The sequence below is a fragment of the Nicotiana attenuata genome, unplaced genomic scaffold (genome assembly GCF_001879085.1).
Source record: "Nicotiana attenuata strain UT unplaced genomic scaffold, NIATTr2, whole genome shotgun sequence".
In the NCBI taxonomy this organism is placed as follows: domain Eukaryota; kingdom Viridiplantae; phylum Streptophyta; class Magnoliopsida; order Solanales; family Solanaceae; genus Nicotiana; species Nicotiana attenuata.
In genome coordinates this window covers 198936-218798 of record NW_017671116.1, presented here as the reverse complement: position 1 = coordinate 218798, position 19863 = coordinate 198936, and the positions used below count along the sequence as shown (strand labels likewise).

Here is a 19863-nt window from a genome sequence, read left to right as displayed (position 1 = left end):
CGAACGCCACGCTAGAGCTCAAAACGACCGATCAAATCGTTACATTTTCCCCCACTTAAACATACGTTCATCCTCAAACGTGCAAAGAACTACTCCGGAGTTTCCCCAAAATAACTATTCAACACCTTGTGCACCTACCCGTGCCACCAAAACCTAGGTGAGCACATTATTTCGAGCCATACTGAAGATCCTCCTTTTAATTTTAGCCAACAAGCTTTAAGACCGAATTCCAACTTCTGAATTTCTCTAAAAGACATGATTCTAATATATGAACACCGTATCAATCTCCACACGCCCAACCCACACTTGATCATGCACCCATGCTGACATCACACAATGCACCGCATAAATTATTTGCTCATGGTAACCTCCTCCAAGCACAACAGCTGCAAATTCACTAACTCGATGCCCATAGTGTACCTCATGACACCTATAAGCCCGGTTTCAACCCCCACGATGCTGCAACGATGAAAGATATGTGCAGGAACTCATGACCACCTGTCAAATCAATAACTCGTGGAGTTTCTCCACTTGACAAGAACCATTACCTAATTCTGAACTGAATAGTGATGTTTCTCTTTATACCTGACATAAATCTGATCGCATTGATTTTAGGCCCAATAGCCTCATCTCACCTAGTACAAGCTGCTAAGGCAATAAGTCACCTCAAACATTGACTAAAATCTCACGTGACGCCATCAATGCGCCAACAAGATACAACTCGAATACGACACATAAGGAAGAACGAAATATGGAAAAGAACTACCCAGCCTACGTAACAAATAAAATGACCGATAGATGCTATGAACCTCTCTTAGAGATGAGAAACAAGACACACGAAAATAAGTTCAAGGAACTGTACTCAACATCTCACTGTTGCGACGTGCAACCCGATCCTCACATGATACCGTTGTGGCATGCAACCTGATACAAATATCATACCCGTGGCGGCATGCCACCCGATCCACGCATAACAATATATCACGGAGTAGCCATCGAGCCATAATGCTCATACCTACAGAATGCCTGAATATCGACCAAAAGCACGCCAAGTGCATAAATGCGACCTTGGGGAGATAGATAGCGCCACGTGCTATAAAAACTCAAGCATGACTAAGGTGCAATAACGATAAGCTACGCCGAACCACAACCCACGTGCGAATAATCAAGCCACCTCACAACCCACATGGCATAATATAGTATTACAGAGAATAGCTGACGACATGAATAACATCCAACACTTAAATACTCTTCCATAAGCAATGCTATGTTGAAAGAATACGTCCAACCTAATGTAGGGCATACACTCACATTGGTTCTACTAACGAACCTCAACCCGATTCTCGCCATGTTGGGCCAATAACTTTTCAAGGATCCACAATGACCCTATTTATGACACATAAGAGCAGCCGTCGAATCCGGAACAACTCACACAGTCCACAATCAAAGGAATGGAGTGCCTCTCAGTCATAACCTCTCCCATTGGCTACAGTACCAAAATCTCCATACCTGATTTAAATTTCTAAAAATAAAATGACTAACTTGTGACACTTCCACAATTCCCGGATGCAAGATTTTTAATGGATAATGAGAAGAATTTAGTTAACTAAGGAGAAATGACAATAAAACTAGCAATAATCAAGAATAGAGTTGAATTCAATTGGTAAAATGGTCTAGGGTTATTGATTTCCCCAATTGTCGGATTAATTTCTGACATGTTAGTTATAATCTCGCTGTAACACTCGATAAGGAATATGAGTTCTGAGCTTCCGCAATTATCTCTCAATCAATTACGATAATTTACTAGAAGCATTCTCTCGAACTACTCTAGTTGACAATTTATGCAACTCAGAATTATCCCACCAAAGCTTCGTTATCTCTAACCCTGCTTTTAAATTCAAGTAATTAATCTCTTAACTTACCCGAAAGTCGTGTTGTTCAACAACAATCTAACCAAGTGTTCTTTCTCAAGCAACACAAGATAACTAGACACGATTAATCAAGGGCCCTTTCAATTAATCACAAGAAAACACGTAGTTGAACAATCATAGAGAAAAAACGTCCCAATTATATCAAAACAGAGTCAAGATTTTATCCAACAATTGGTTCCATCAACCCTAGATGACGGGTTTAGCTACTCATACTAATAGATGAAAATTCACTATAGAAAGTCATAATCAACAATGGAATTAAAAAGAAGAAGATGAAAACTCTAAGGAAATTCTCTGTCTTTCTCCCGTGTTCTTGCCTTCAAAATCTCTCTAAACACAGCTATCCTTCTCTTCTGGGCGAATTAGGCTTCATATAGGTTTAGGTTAGTCGTCTTGGAAATTACTTAATTGACCCTGGGTTATTGGCTTTCGTCAGCTTGTCCGCGGCCGCAGATTGGACCGCGGATCTTGCCCAGTATTCTGCCTCAGTACGCGGCCAATCCGCGGTTCAATCTGCACCGGGCACCTGGAGGGGACTTTCCCACTTGATTTTCTTTCTCCTTTTCAACCGCGCTAACCTCCGATTGGCCTTCCACATATTGACTCCAAAACACTCTTTAGCTTCCTCATAGCTCGGAGTGGCTCCTGCAAAACATAAAACTCTTAATTAGAGCATTTTGTTATCTTTTAACATTCAAACATTGATTAAGTGCGGCCAAATTAGAGTGTAAATAGTATCTAAATTGCATAATTATAGTCTAATATCAACACCCCATACTTAAACCTTTGCTCGTCCTTGAGCAATCAAACCACACTCTATAGACGCCTAACTTCCCTGAGCGACTTCCCTAACTCGTCACACCAAGAATATTCCACATAGATTGAGTGCATTAGTGTAACATCCACACCTCAAGAGTTGACTCCCGCGAGCCACACAATATTCCTAACCGGCTTACTTACTCTAACTCAAAGGTCCAGACTTACCTCTCCTTCATGAATCAAGTGCCTGCTCACAACAAAAGAGACTCATTCCACAATCAATAAAATGCACACACACAAAGGAACTTCAATATGAACAGAATTCACTCACCCTCAGAAATGACATTCATATGCCACAAAAGATGCACCATAGGCTTGCCCGTAGTGTACTACTCTACTAATCGAGCTCATTCAGTCTAGGATCAAGTAGGACTTTATTTGGTAGTAATGTAGGCTGCGGGACGGGTATGATACATTAGATATAAGAGTGACTACACCTCCCTAAGCACTTTAATACATATACTTTAACATTCAAAACCCCACACTTATTTCAAACCGTAACTCCACCTTCACATCACTATATATTAACTCCCTTCTTCTTTAAGCTCACTTACATCAAGAGCCACCACTTATCAAGGAATATTTTTCACAATAAACCAACTATTTATTATTATTTTTTTATTTTTTATTTTTTATTCAGGTGGCTCTAACTTTATCAAAACAGTGCACCTTTCTCCTTATTTCCTTAGTTCCACTCAAAAGCCAAACCCAGCACCCCACACTTTAACTTTTACAAAGTTCATAACTATTTAAGTGCTCATAAGAGGTTAAAAGGTTCAAATAGATGGTTAATTCAAACAAATGGGTAAGGCTTGTAGTGTGGTTACCAAAGAAATAGGATTACAGGCTCAACGGGGTTAACTACGATACATAACAAATGGGTGGATGAAGTATAAATATGGTTCAACAAAGAAATGTCTATATCACTTCCCAGACTAAACAAGACTACTATTTCGCTTTGCAGACACACGGGGCAAGTTCTAGGCATCAAATGTCGTGCACAGAATACAACAAGCCTTACACACACATGGCATATGACTCACTCTAGATTGGGTCATCAAACACTCTAACCAAGGTACCTAAGCCAAATTAAGAACATACAGTTTAAGGCATTCTTACAAGAGTCGACAACTGAGCCTAAGCGTCACACTAAAGTACCCGCTATATTTAAGGCATTACGACGTTAAGAGATCTTATTTCTATTTCTGCCCATATCCCACAAGTTCCTACTAACACTAAAAAAAACTAACTACACCCAATTCAAATGAAACCCTTGGAAAAGAACCGTGACTTAAAGAAAAATCAAGGAGGAATTGATACACTACTACAAAAGAAAATATTTTTGTGTTTTTTTTCTTCGACTTTAGTACCTCAAGAAACCTGTCGAATGATATCCATCGTCGGGACAAGTCGAAAATGATTTATGTAAATAAACTACGAAACTATTCTACATATAGCAAACCAACAAAGTATCCCCCACCCCACACTTAAAATGATGGCATGTTCCCATGTCATACAAAATAATGTAATTCGAGGTAAAGGAACTTCCCTGGAAGATCAGTCTTGATCGAAGACAGTGCCGGGGTCGAGATGACACGCCTCCCCAGCGCACGTAGCCAGCCCATGATTTTCTTCTCCGACTTTTCATTTTGGGTGGCCAAGGCATCAACTCTAGTCCCCAATTCCGTGACGGAAATGCGTAGCCCTGCAATTTCCTGTTCTAAGGCTGTCATCCGCGTACTCCGGCTGACTGCAAATGGTCCTTCAACTGCGGCTACGTGTTCTCGTAGGGGTGAGGATGTCCCAACTTGTTCCTGTGGGGTTGAAGAAGGACCGACTTCCTCCTGCTCTTCATCGCTCTCCTGTGACGCCTCAGAATCATCACTATCAGCTGAACTGAGTACCACCGTGTCCTTCCTAATGTACACTTTGTCTGCCCGGAACTTTGCTTCTTTCTTCTTCTTGCCATCCATATTGGGGTTCTCTGGCACCCCTGCAGGCCGGCACAATCTAGTGACCAGAGATGGGAAGAAGAACCCATACCTCCTCAGTGTTGTACGGATGAACATCTCAGATTGAATAACCTTGGCCACATCAAAATCTTGGCCATTCACGAAGCACCAGATCAAAGCAGCTCTCGGACCATTTACCTCAGTGGTGTTGTGGGACGATAGCAGTCGACTATTGATGATGTACAACCAACAATTTCCTTCAAAGGTGAGTGAGGCTGAGTGCAACTTCGATCTTGGTACAACCCACACTACCTCTTTGTCTGGTACACAGATAGTTTTGAAAAACATGTGCCAATTTGTTGGTTCTCGCCGGTAAGTATCATAGTAATCCACCTCCCCAGTGAATACAGGCAAGCGATACACTCTCCTGATGGCTTCTATTGAGGCATTCACCCTCTTTTGTCGAACAGTGTAGATGTGATCCTCATGTTCAGAGCAGTTGGCATAGAATTCCCTAACAAGCATCAAGTTACCCTCATCCGGCTCTTCGAAGAAGATGCCTAGCCTGCGCCTAATCAACTCCCTATACATATTGGGCTACTCAGCCTGGAGGGATCCCCTGTCAACTTCCCTTTCCGGTATAGGCTTTCTAATAGCCTTCCAACTGAAACGGTCTTGGGCAGCTCTGGAGACAAACCTAGTGCGATCAAACTGAGCTGAACTGGCTGGTGCCCATGCCCGGGACAAGCCTCCATGACCACTTGATGAGGCACCCGTAGTGCGTCTCTTCTTTGAAGATCTCATGGTACCTACACAACAACCACCACTATCAATAATCGGTAGAATATGGGAACCAAAGGCGGTTACTCAGACTTCACTCGCACCATTGGTCACAATTTATACTAAAACCTCATTGTGGCAATTCAACAAACACTCACTGTGCATATACCCCCCAATGAACCCAAAGACCCAATTAAACTTCCATTCTTCACAAACTCAACAATGTCTTCCCCAAACCAACCAAATCTATTATCCTCACATACCAACGTATATACCAAAAATCAAAAACAAAGACAAGAGTACCCATAACTTCTACTATCCTACACTTACAATAGAAGAGAAAAAGAATGAAAAAAAAAGAAACTAAAAAAACTAAAAAAAGAAAGTAGAAGCATGTTACGTACTTGAAGATCTTGTGAGGAATGGAGCTTGGGTAGTGGTTGAGTAGAAAAGAGGAAGAAGGAGAAGAGATTTTGTTGAGTTAAAAAAAATTGGGGAGAAGAAGGGGGAGGGGTGCGGTATTTTTGATTTGGAGAAGGGAGGGGGAAGGGTTTTGTTTAAGATTTGTATGTTGGGGGGGGGGGGGAGAAATGGGGAGTGGACGTTGAAAAAATGGGGGGTTTGAGTAAAAAAAACTAACTAAAAAAGGGGGGAAGAGGAGAGAAAAGAAAAGAAAAATAAATAAAATTTTTTTAATTGAACCTGGACGTCTCTGCATTCGCGGTCGATCAGCGGTCAAATCCGCGTCCGCGAACATAACCCTGTGCAAAACCGCGGTCAATCCGCGGCCGCGGATTTAGGCATCCAATTTTCTTTTTTGCTTTTTCGCACTTTTGCCTATCTCCGGGATAATTTCGTCACCTCAAGTCCTTCCGCTGCACATAATTTCGTTCCTACACCTTAGTAGATCGATCAATATTGTCACCATTCAGAAATCAATTACAAAAATAAGAACAAAGAAAAATAATGGGTTGCCTCCCAAGAAGCACCTGATTTAACGTCGCGGCACGACGCATGCTTTCATTATTACTCTTCGCTCGTGTATTGGTGTTCTTCCAAAGATATCACCACTCTATCCCCCTTTTCTTCGACCATTCCAAGGTAATGTTTCAACCTTTTCCCATTCACCGTGAACTTATTTGTTCCATCTTCGAATTCAATTTCTACAGCTCCATTTGAGAACACTTACACCACTCTAAAGGGTCCTGACCATCGGGACTTCAATTTACCTGGAAACAATCTTAGTCTAGAGTTGTATAACAATACTAGATCTCCGGGGTTGAAGTTCCGACCTAAAATATGCTTATCATGCATCATTTTCATCCTTTCTTCGTACAACATCCTTTCTTCGTACAATCTTGCATTCTCAAATGCATGGAACCTGATTTCCTCGAGTTCATGTAACCTAGTGACTCTACTGGTGCCTGCGGTCTCCATATCCAAATTCAATTGCCGCAGTGCCCAAAGGGCTTTATGCTCAATCTCCACTGGAAGGTGGCATGCTTTTCCAAACACCAACTTGTATGGTGACATACCAATTGGAGTTCTAAATGCTGTGCGGTACGCCCATAATGCATCATCCGGCTTCTTTGCCCAATCACTCCTTGTCATATTCACTGTCTTGGTTAGAACACTTTTGATTTCCCGATTTGACACTTCAACTTGCCCGCTCGACTGTGGGTGATAAGGTGTGGTCACCTTATAGCGAACTCCATACTTTTCCAACAGCCGTGCGAACGCTGTATTGCAAAAATGGGTTCCACCACCAAAACGTGTGAAGATGTTTTTCTTTAGAAAGCCTGTCACCCCTTTTGCATCATTGGTTGGGAGAGCCACATCTTCAACCCATTTGGAGACATAGTCAACTGCCACCAGTATGTATTTGTTACCATACGAGCCGATGAATGGCCCCATAAAGTCAATCCCCCACATATCAAATACCTCCACCTCTTGAATAATAGTCATCGGCATTTCGTAACGTCGAGATATGTTGCCTATCCTTTGGCAGTCATTGCAACTTTTCACCCAAGCATGGGGATCCTTGAACAGAGTTGGCCAATACAAACTCGATTCCAACACCTTAGCCGCTATCTAAATTCCTCCAAAGTGTCCACCATATGGTGAAGCATGGCAAGCCTGCAAAATAGAATGATGATCTTTCTCGGAGATACACCTCCGGATCATGTTATCTACATATATTTTAAAAAGTAGAGGTTCATCCCAATAATAAGACCGACAATCGCAAAAGAACTTTTTCTTTTGAATTGAAGAGAGCTCATAAGGTACAATACTGCTTGCTAAATAATTAGCAATATGTGATGACCCAAAAGGTCATCTTTTATTTTAGAATCCGTTTTCGTGTTCTGAGGCCTTGAAAACCTCCTTTTATCTTTCCTCGATTTGCGTGCGCAGTCCGGGCGCAATGCCGGAAAGCTTTTGTGGGAAAAAATTTAAGAAATAATGATTTTTGGCTTTAAAATATGATTTTAGTTGACTTGAGTCAACATTTTAGGTAAACGGACCCGGACCCGGACCCGTGCTCCGACGGTCCCAGAGGGTACGTAGAAAAATATGAGACTTAGGCGTATGCTTGGAATCGAATTCCGAGGTCCCTAGCCCGAGAAATGAATTTTTGAAGAAAATTGTTTGCTAGAATATAAGGATTTTTAGAAATGGAATAGTGTGTGATCTCGTCGGTATCGGGCCCGTATTTTGGTTCCAGAGCCCGATACAGGTTTGATATAATATTTACGCCGTGTCTGTGAAATTTGGTGAAAAACGGAGGTGATTTGTTGTAATTCGGACCTTTGGTTGAAAAGTTAGAAATTTTGAACTATCTTGAAATTTCATGAGTTTTGGTGTTGAATTCATAGTTCTAAATGTTATTTTGGCGATTTGATTGCACGAGCAAGTCCGTATAATATTTTTAGACTTGTATGCATGTTTGGTTTAGAGCCCTGAGGGCTCGGGTGAGTTTTGGATAGGCCACGGAGTGAGTTTGGACTTGGAAAAATCTGTTGTTGCATCTGGTATCTGTTGCAGGCTCTGATCTCGCAATTGCGAGATCAGGCTTGGCAATTGCGAGCTTCACAGGCTTGGCAATTGCGAGGGTTTTATCGCAATTGCGAAGAAGCCCTGGGCCAGCATAGTTCGCATTTGCGAACGAACCTTCGCATTTGCGAAGTCATCAGGGAGGGGTCAGCCTTCACAATTGCGACCAATGGTTCGCAATTGCTACAGTAGCAGGAATGTAGTAGGTTCGAAATTGCGCGCCTGTCGCAAATGCGACATCTGCAACTGATCAAAACATGACTTAGATAGGATTTTGAACTCATTTCTCAAATTTTCAAACCCTAAGCTCCCATAGGCGATTTTCCAAAGGAGAGTTCTTCCACAAATCATAGGTAAACGATTTCTAACTCATTTCCTTCAATCTATTTCATCTTTTTACATGATTTCATCTCAAAATCTAGGGTTTTTCATGGGAAATTGGGTGTTTTTGGGCAAAATTTAGGAATTTCAAAATTTTGGGATTTGGACCTCAATTTAAGGTCGGATTCCGAAACCAATTGTATATCCGGGCTCGGGGTGAATGGGTAACCGGGTTTTGGTCCGAACTTCGATCTTTGACCAAGCGGGCCCGGGGTCGATTTTTGACTTTTTGGGAAAAATGTTGGGAAATCATTGATTATGCATTGGAATTGGTTTCTTTAGCGTTTATTGATGTTATTAAGTTAATTATGGCTTGATACGAGTGAATTGGTGGTGGAATCGAGAGGTAAAGCGGTGATTGAGCTTTGAAATACCCGTTGGCTTGAGGTAAATGTTTGGTCTAACCTTGACTTGAGGGATTAGGGACCCCGACTTGCTTGCTATGTGAGATATCACGTGTGTGACGTATAGGTGTGGTGACGAGCATCTATGCGTCGCCAAATTACTTGTTTAGCTTGTTTCCTTTCCCTGTTTCCCTATATCTTGCTTTCCTGCGTTAATTGCTACTTGCTCATAAATGTTTCCATGTTTAATTGCTTCATATTAACTGTTGTTCTCTTTACTAAATTATTTAATTATTTCGTGTTAACTGTCGATGTTCTTGTTGAAGTATTATTTGTTTCGTAGCTTCATTTTGTTACCCTGTTGGCTTGTATTAATTTATTGGTGCCTTATAGTGCACCTTGGTTGGTCTCGCTGAGTAGTTTTCACTGGTGAAGTTTCATAATCGTAGTGATATTCCATTGTGTGGATTGAGGTATAAGTAACGTGGAGGATTTGAGTTAGCTTGTGAAACACTTGTTTTTATTCTTTTGTGTTAGGTGCTGATATATATATTTGGATCGGGTTGTACGCCGCAACAGGAGGAATAAGGGTAAAATGTGATTGTCTGGTGGGATTGGGTTGCACGCCGCAACAAGGAGTAATAAGGGTGGACAGGTGGGATCGGGTTGCGCGCCGCAACATGGAAATAAGGGTGATATGTGTTGAGGAGTAATAAGGGTGGACAGGTGGGATCTGGTTGCACGGCGCAATAAGGAGGAATAAGGGTGAATATTGATACTGTTGTTGTTTATATGATGGGATCGGAATGCGCGCTGCATAAGTTGTTGTTATGTATTCATATCTGTTGAGGTCCATTACTGTGATGTTGAAACACCCTTAAGGATTGGTTATAGCTGAATACTAGTAGAACAACTGGGTTCCGAATTTATTTGATGCCAGTTATTTGTTTATTACATTCTGTATTTCCTTTCTGTTTAGTATAAACTATTGAAGGTTGTATATGTTGTATGCCCCGCCACAGCCTCGTCGAGGTTAGGCTCGGCATTTACCAGTACATGGGGTCGATTGTACTGATACTACACTCTGCACTTTCTGTGCAAATTTTGGAGCTAGTGGCTGATCGTGAGGTTGGTTGCTATCACTGCTTCCCGAAGACCCAAGGTAGTCCTGCAGGCGTCCGCAGGCCCTGGCGTCCCCTTCTACCCTATTTCATTTCTATTTTATCTACTTTCGAGACAGATGTAAACTTTTTGTTCACACCATTATTTGTAGTATTCATAGACTGTTCGTGAGATGGAAATTATTACGGTGTTCGTTATTAGCATAAAGATAATCTTTTAAACTGTGTTCTTCCGCATTTATTTCCGCTGATTTACTTTTGTTAAGTTTTAATTATTAAAAGATAAAGGAAAGGGTGAAATATTCTATAACGTTGGCTTGCCTAGCGGGTACAATATTAGGCGCCATCACGGTCCCGATGGTGGGAAATTCGGGTCGTGACAAGTTGGTATCAGAGCTCTAGGTTGCTTAGGTCTCACAATTCACGGACAAACTTGGTAGAGTCTGAGGAATCGGTATGGAGACGTCTGTGTTTATCCCCCAGCGACTACAGAGTTAGGAACAGTTTCACTTCTATTCATCTCTGTCGTGCGGTTTGATCTCTCAATGCTAATTGAGCTCTCTACTCTGTTCTTTCGTAGATGGCGAGAACACGTACCGCTTCATCAGCTGATCAGCAGCCCAAGCCCCAAATGGCAGCTCCTACGAGGAGTAGAGGACGAGGACGAGGCCGTGCTAGAGGCCGAGGAAGGGGCAGGGCTCAGCCCAGAGCTCGAGCAGTAGCACTAGCGGTGGAGCCTCAGGTTGAGTTTGATGACGAGGTTCTAGCCCAGACCGTTCCAGCAAGGCCGTCTCAGGTTCTAGAGGGGTTCATAGCTACCCCGGTACTCCAGGATGCTCTGGTCCGTCTAGTGGGCCTTATGGAGAGTGTCACTAAGGCAGGCATACTTCCAGTAGCACCAGCCGTCTCTCAGGCTGGGGGAGGAGCACAGACTCCCGCTACTCACATTCCGGAGTAGATGGCTCCCCAGTTTCAGACGCCAGCAACTCAGCCAGTTGGGGTAGTCCCGCTGGGTGTTGTAGCACACACCAGCGATGCATCAGCTATGTCTACAGATGCTTTGTGGAGGTTGGACAGGTTCACCAAGCTCTTCACTACTACCTATGGTGGTACATCTTCAGAGGATCCCCGGGACTATTTGGACAGTTGACATGAGGTTCTACGGAACATGGGGATAGTGGAGACCAATGGGGTCGACTTTGCTACTTTTCTCTTATCAGGTTCCGCCAAGAAATGGTGGAGGGATTTTTGTTTGGCTAGATCAGCTGGGTCGCCTGCTTTGACTTGGGATCAGTTTTCTCAGCTATTTCTGGAGAAGTTTCTCCCTATCACTCAGAGAGAGGACTATCGGAGGCAGTTTGAGCGCCTTCAGTAGGGTTCTATGACCGTCACTCAGTACGAGACTAGATTTATTGACTTGGACCGTCATGCTCTTCTTATACTCCCCACCGAGAGAGAGAGAGTGAGGAGATTTATTGAGGGACTCGCTCAGACTACCAGATTGCAGATGGCTAAGGAGACAGGGAGTGATATTTCTTTCCAGGATGCGGCCAATGTGGCCAGACGAGTTGAAATGGTTTTAGCTCAGGGTAATGGTCAGGGGTCTGACAAGAGGCCTCGTCATTCTGGTAGGTTCAGTGGTGCCTCATCTGGAGGCAGGGATTCCTTTGGTAGGGGCCATCATCCCAGGCCGTTTCATTCAGCACTTCAGGCATCTCATGGGGCTTCAGGGGTCGTGGACCTTATGTACCTCCTTCAGGACAGCCAGCTTATAGTGCACCACCAGCTCCCATCAGAGCACCTCCTCTTTAGAGTTATTATCGCGGTCAGCCGGCCCGTCAGGGTCAGTCTCAGTTTCTCAGCCGCATTATTCAGATGGATGTTTTGAGTGTGGTGAGTATGGGCATATTCGGAGGGCTTGTCCGAGATTAGTGGGTGTTCAGTCGCAGTAGCAGAGTTCTCGTGCCATGATTCTAGCACCGCCTGCCCAACCAGCTAGAGGTAGGGGTTAGGGAGCCAGAGGTAGGGGTCAGCCCGCTAGAGGTGGAGGTCAGGCCATTAGAGGTGGAGGCCAGGCCGCTAGAGGTGGAGGCCAGCCAGCGGGAGGTCGTCTTAGGGATATAGTTCAGGGTGGTGGGTCCCAGCCCCGATGTCATGCTTTCCCAGTCAGGCTTGAGGCTGAGTCCTCCGATGCAGTTATCACATGTACTGTTCTGGTTTGTAGTAGAGATGCTTCAGTTCTGTTTGATCCAGGGTCTACATACTCCTATGTTCTTCTTATTTTGCTTCATATTTGGTTGTGCCTCGTGATTCTTTGAGTGCGCCCGTATATATGTCCACGTCGGTGGGTGATTCTATTGTTGTAGATCGTGTCTCTCGCTCGTGTGTGGTTGTTATTGGGGCGCTTGAGACTAGTGTAGATCTCCTACTTCTCGATATGGTTGATTTCGATGTCATTTTGGGAATGGATTGGCTGTCACCTTATCATGCCATATTGGATTGTCAGGCCAAGACCGTGACCTTAGCATTCCTGGGGTTTCCTCGATTGGAGTGGAGAGGGACTCTTGGTCATTCTACCAGCAGGGTAATCTCTTATATGAAGGCTCGGCGTATGGTCGAGAAGGGGTGTTTGGCTTATTTGGCCTATGTTCGTGATTCTAGTGTTGAGGTTCCTTCCATGGATTCTGTACTAGTTGTTCGGGAGTTTCCAGAGGTATTTCCTGCAGACCTGCCGGGGATGCCACCCGACAGGGATATTGACTTTTGCATTAATTTGGCTCCGGGCACTCAGCCCATTTCTATTCCTCCGTATCGCATGGCCCTGCCAGAGTTGAAAGAATTGAAGGAGCAGTTGCAAGATTTGCTTGATAAGGGCTTTATTAGACCTAATGTCTCGCCTTGGGGTGCGCCGGTGTTGTTTGTTAAGAAAAAGAATGTATCGATGAGGATGTGTATAGATTATCGACAGTTAAACAAAGTCACCATCAAGAACAAGTATCCATTGCCGAGGATTGATGATTTGTTTGATCAGCTTTAGGGTGCCAAGGTATTTTCGAAGATTGATTTGAGATATGGCTACCATCAGTTCAGGATTAGGGCATCTGGTGTCCCTAAGATAGCTTTTTGCACTCAGTACGGGCATTATGAGTTTTTAGTGATGTCATTTGGGTTGACAAATGCCCCAGCAGCATTTATGGATTTGATGAACCGGGTGTTCAAGCCTTATTTGGATTCCTACGTGGTTGTCTTCATTGATGATATTTTAATCTACTCCCACAGCCGAGAGGAGCACGAGCAACATCTTCGAGTCGTTCTTCAGACTCTGAGAGACAGTCAGTTATATGCTAAGTTTTCGGAATGTGAGTTTTGGTTGAGTTCAGTTGCTTTCTTGGGTCATGTTGTATCAGCAGAGGGTATTCAGGTGAATCCTAAGAAGATTGAGGCAGTCAGGGACTAGACTAGACCCACATCAGCTACAGAGATCTGGAGTTTCTTGGGTTTGGCAGGTTATTACCGTCAGTTTGTGGAGGGGTTTTCATCTATAGCAGCCCCGATGACCAGGTTGACCCAGAAGGGTGCGCTGTTCAGGTGGTCGGACGAGTGTGAGGCGAGCTTTCAGAAGCTCAAGATAGCTTTGACTACGGTGCCAGTGTTGGTGTTGCCCACAGGTTCAGGGCCATATACAGTTTATTGTGACGCATCTCGTATTGGACTTGGTGCGGTGTTGATGCAGAATGGCAAGGTTATTGCATATGCTTCGCGGTAGTTGAAGATTCACGAGAAGAATTATCCAGTTCATGATTAGGAGCTAGCAGCCATTGTTCACGCGCAGAAGATTTGGAGGCATTATCTATATGGCGTATCGTGTGAGGTGTTCACGGATCATAAGAGTTTGCAGTATTTGTTCAAGCAGAAGGAGCTCAATTTGAGGTAGAGAAGGTGGTTGGAGCTACTGAAAGACTATGATATCACCATCTTGTATCATCCCGGGAAGGCCAACGTGGTGGCCGATGCTTTGAGTAGGAAGTCAGCCAGTATGGGCAGCCTTGCGTATATTCCAGTCGGTGAGAGACCGCTTGCTTTGGATGTTCAGGCTTTAGCCAATCAGTTCGTGAGGTTGGATGTATCTGAGTCTAGCCGTGTTCTAGCTTGCATAGTCGCTCGTTCTTCATTATTTGAGCGTATCAGAGATCGGCAGTATGATGATCCCTATTTGCTAGTCCTTAGGGACACAATGCAGCACGGTGGTGCCAAGCAGGTTACAGTTGGAGATGATAGAGTTTTGAGGATGCAGGGTCGTGTTTGTGTGCCTAATGTGGATGGACTTCGTGAGTTGATTCTAGAGGAGGCCCATAGTTCCCGATATTCTATTCATCCGGGCACCGCTAAGATGTATCAGGATTTGCAGTAGCATTATTGGTGGAGGAGGATGAAGAAGGATATTGTTGCATATGTAGCTCGGTGTTTGAATTGTCAGCAGGTAAAGTACGAGCATCAGAGACCTAGTGGTTTGCTTTAGCAGATTGAGATTCCAAAGTGGAAGTGGGAGCGTATCACTATGGACTTCGTTGTTGGACTACCACGGACCCAGAGGAAGTTTGACGCAGTATGGGTTATTATGGATAGGCTGACTAAGTCAGCGCATTTCATTCTTGTAGCAGTTTCCTATTCCTCAGAGCGGTTAGCTGAGATCTATATCCAGGAGATCGTTCGCCTTCATGGTGTGCCCGTGTCTATCATTTCGGACCGAGGTGCGCAGTTTAACTCGCATTTCTTGAGGGTAGTACAATGCGAGTTGGGTACGCGGGTCGAGTTGAGCACTGCATTTAATCCTCAGGCGGACGGACAGTCCGAGCATACCATTTAGATTTTAGAGGATATGCTACGAGCATGTGTTATTGACTTTGGAGGTTCTTGGGATCAGTTCTTGTCGTTAGCGGAGTTTGCCTACAACAACAGCTATCAGTCGAGCATCTAGATGGCCCCTTACGAGGCATTATATGGTAGACGATTTTGATCGCCAGTTGGGTGGTCTGAGCCGGGGAAGGCTCGGTTGTTGGGTACAGATTTGTTACACGATTCCTTGGCTAAGGTTAAGATCATTCAGGATAGGCTTCGTACAGCTCAGTCCAGGCAAAAGAGTTATGCCGACCGTAAGGTTCGTGATGTGGCATTCATGGTCGGAGAGCGAGTGTTTCTTCGGATGTCGCCCATGAAGGGCGTGATGAGATTTGGGAAGAAGGGCAAATTAAGCCCTAGGTTCATCGGACCTTTTGAGATCTTTGATCGAGTGGGAGAGGTGGCTTAGAGACTTGCGTTGCCGCCGGGTTTATCAACTTTGCATCCAGTGTTTCATGTGTCCATGCTTCGGAAGTATCACGGCGATCCATCCCACGTGTTAGACTTCAGCACTGTCCAGTTGGACCATGATTTGACCTACGAGGAGGAGCCGGTAGCTATTCTAGACCGGCAGGTTTGACAGTTGAGATTGAAGAGTTATCCGTCGGTTCGTGTGCAGTGGAGAGGTCAGCCTGTTGAGGCAGCTACCTAGGAGTCCAAGCATGATATGCAGAGCCGATATCCCCATCTTTTCACCGACTCAGGTACTCTTCTATGTCCATTCGAGGACGAACGGTTGTTTTAGAGGTGGAGAATGTGATGACCCAAAAGGTCATCTTTCTTTTTATAATACGTTTCCATGTTCTGAGGCCTTGAAAACCTCCGTTTATCTTTCCTCGATTTGCGTGCGCATTTCGGGCGCGATGCCGGAAAGCTTTTGTGGGAAAAAATTTAAGAAATAATAATTTTTGGCTTAGAAATATGATTTCAGTTGACTTCGGTCAATATTTTGGGTAAACAGACCCCGGACCCGTGTTCCGACGGTCCCGGAGGATCCGTAGAAAAATATGGGACTTTGGCGTATGCCCGGTGTCACGCCTCCTTTTTCGCTTACTACACCCCGTGAAGGGATACAATAAAGGAGTTTTTGCAATTAAAGGACAATCGAAACGGGATTCGTTTATTAAGAAGTTCAAAGTCGCCACTTGGGAGATTTATGGTGTCCCAAGTCACCGGTTTGAATCCCGAAACGAGGAAAGGGTTTGACTCTGTATTAACAGTCGCGAACCAGAAATTCGAGTAAGGAATTCTATTAACCCGGGAGAAGGTGTTAGGCATTCCCGAGTTCCGTGGTTCTAGCACGGTCGCTCAACTGCTATATTTGGCTAAAGTCCAATTTTAATACATGTTATCCTATTGCAATTTTAGAATTGTTTAACCGCTTTTAATTAGTTTTTATGAAAGTGAACGTCGTTTAAGAGCGTGTTTTTGGATCACGTCACATGAAATGCACCCGGATCCTTGACACCTCTTATTCAACGTTTTGGGATTTGGATTTGGGTCGCATGAAATGCATACCCGTAGTTAAGAAGGTAAAATTATTAAAAAGCGCGCCTAAAGTGGATAGCGTCTTGTTAACTTTGCGGGAGGCCATGAAAATTCGCTAAATGGCACGTCCCGAATTTCTAAAATATTTTTAATAAAGCAATTAAAGAGGGCCACGTAATTTGTGATTTTATTTGGCACGGCGCACCTCAATTCGTTCTTAAAGGACAACCTAAAGACGAACTAGCATTATCTATAAGAATTGTCTCTAAAAAAAAAAACTTAATTTGTTAACATTATGAATTAACTAACATTATGGTATTCAAGGAAATTCGGGCCCCAAGCTCAAGTCCGAATCCGAACAAGGCGATCTCCGTTACTGAAGAAACCCTTAGCTCGAATCCGCTACTTAACTTGAAAGGCCCAGGCCTACAATGTTTCAATTATTTAAAGGATTGGTTATCAATTCAGTCTTGGGCCTAATATAGTACGCCTCCGATATACTCTGACCAAAAGGTATCTAAATTAACTCACGAGGGCCATAGATTACTGCGGTGGAAATTATAAACAAGTTTGCTATTTCAGAAAAAGGGCTAAATAAGCAAAATCAAGGTAAGAGACCCAATTCTCTTGTAGCATATACCCACACCCAACGACTTAAACCAGACCCCATAGCCCACAAACAGTAAACCCAAATATCTCTTCATTGTTTAGCTTAAACAAAACAAAAATATTGTATCTCAATCTACTAATGGAACTAGACAAGCTTAATACTAATAAATAATTCATCTCAACAAACAAAAAGCTGTACAAAGTTCATGAGAGCTCAAACAGATAACGTGAAGATTCAAACAATAAGAACAACTTCTGTATTTGAAGGATGAATGCAAAAATAATAGGTGAGTAACAGACCTTTAGAAGCCTTTTCAAAATGAACTTGAGCATACACCTTTCTTAGCCGCTAATAACCGAGAACCTCCACGAAACCTCAAAACCCCGTCGGAACTCAACTACGCCATCGTCGTCCTCAACTCAAACCCCTCTTTTTCCAATAACTAAAACCGAAACCAGCTAGGATTTGAATCACACGGCAGTTCAACGACGAGTGCTGGTTTTGGAGGACGAACGGTTGATTTCGGATTCGTATAGCTGATGGTCTGGTTTTGTTGGAATCAAAAAAATGATCCAAAGGAGTGGGGGTCTCGTATTTGTGATGGGAAATGGCGGACAGCTTCAAGTCCCTAGGTCTAGCAGCTGATTTTCATTCTTGAGAGGATAACTTTTTCATTTTTGGTCTTTGCGGCTGAAGCTCCAAATTTTTTTCTTAGGCCTCGGGTTGCTCTTAGGGTCTTAGTCTATATGTAGAGTCTAGGTCTAGGTTTATATTTGTGTATTTTGCCAATTAGTCCCTAGATCTTTTTGTGTTAAGTCCTTAGGTCTTTTTTATTTATTTTTTGTTCCAAACAAGAGTCTAGAAGGGTCACTAGGCTTAATGGATTAATCCGAATCGGGCCAAGGATTGGGCTCTAAAACTTTTAAAATTGTAATTCAACACCTTAATTGACTCCTTTTAAAATAGGATAAAAAATACTACACAATGCCAAAGCTAATCCTATTTAATTAAACTAAACATGAAACTATTTTTATGTTTTCGAAATTATATAAAGATAAAAAATAAGGTACTATTTTTGTATATTTTTTAAAAATTATGAAAAATATATAAAACTAAAATGTTTTTGTAATTTTCCATTTTTATGACGATAATGAAGTCAAGAAGTCAAAAATAGTTAAAATAGCTATATTAGGCCTAAATTAAATATTTACATGCTAAAATATAAAAAATCTTGGGGAGGGCCAAAAAATAACATGTCTACACTCGGAATCTAATTTTGAGGTCCCTAGCCTGAGAAATAAATTTTTGAAGAAAATTATTTGCTGGAAAATATAAGGATTTTTAGAAATGGAATAGAGTGTGATCTCATTGGTATCGGGCTCGTATTTTGGCTCCGGAGCTCGGTACAGGTTTGATATAATATTTAAGTCGTGTTTGTGAAATTTCGTGAAAAACGGAGGTGATTTGATGTAATTCGGACCTTTGGTTGAAAAGTTAGAAATTTTGAACTATCTTGAAATTTCATGAGTTTTGGTGTTTAATTCATAGTTCTAGATGTTATTTTGGCGATTTGATCGCACGAGCAAGTCCGTATGATATTTTTAGACTTGTATGCATGTTTGGTTTAGAGCCGAGGGCTCGAGTGAGTTTTGGATAGGCTACAGAGTGAGTTTGGACTTAGAAAAATCTGTTGTTGCATCTGGTATTGGTTGCAGGCTCTGATCTCGCAATTGCGAGGTTTTTATCGCAATTGCGAAGAAGCCCTGGGCCAGCATAGTTCGCATTTGCGAACGAACCTTCGCATTTGTGAAGTCATCAGGGAGGGGTCAACCTTCGCAATTGCGACCAATGGTTCGCAATTGCGACAGTAGCAGGAATGCAGCAGGTTCGCAATTGCAACACCTGTCTCACATTCGCGAGCTTCGTAATTGCGAAGCTCCTGTCGCAAATGCGACATCTGCAACTGATCAAAACATGACTTAGACGGGATTTTGAAATCATTTCTCAAATTTTCAAACCCTAAGCTCCCATAGGCGATTTTCCAAAGGAGAGTTCTTCCCCAAATCATAGGTGAACGATTTCTAACTCATTTCCTTCAATCTATTTCATCTTTTTACATGATTTCATCTCAAAATCTAGGGTTTTTCATGGGAAATTTGGTGTTTGGGTAGAATTTAGGAATTTTGAAATTTGGGTATTTGGACCTCAATTTGAGGCCGGATTTCGAAACCAATTGTATATCCGGGCTAGGGGGTGCATGGGTAATCGGGTTTTGGTGTGAACTTCAAGTTTGACCAAGCGGGTTCGGGGTCGATTTTTGACTTTTTGGGAAAAATGTAGGGAAATCTTTGATTATGCATTGGAATTGGTTTCTTTAGCGTTTATAGATGTTACTAAGTTAATTATGGCTAGATACGAGTGAATTGGTGGTGGAATCAAGAGGTAAAGCGGTGATTGAGCTTTGAAATACCCGTTGGCTTGAGGTAA

General features: G+C 43.0%; 1 long non-coding RNA gene across 1 annotated transcript; it reads right to left on the bottom strand.

The window, feature by feature from the left end:
• Nucleotides 1–2041: 2041 nt before the first annotated feature.
• On the bottom strand, nt 2042–18101 carry LOC109206015. The gene is made up of 2 exons (XR_002064773.1): nt 17676–18101; nt 2042–2576 (listed from the first exon to the last, which is right to left on the bottom strand). It is a non-coding gene; the product is annotated as an uncharacterized LOC109206015 (long non-coding RNA).
• Nucleotides 18102–19863: the final 1762 nt, after the last annotated feature.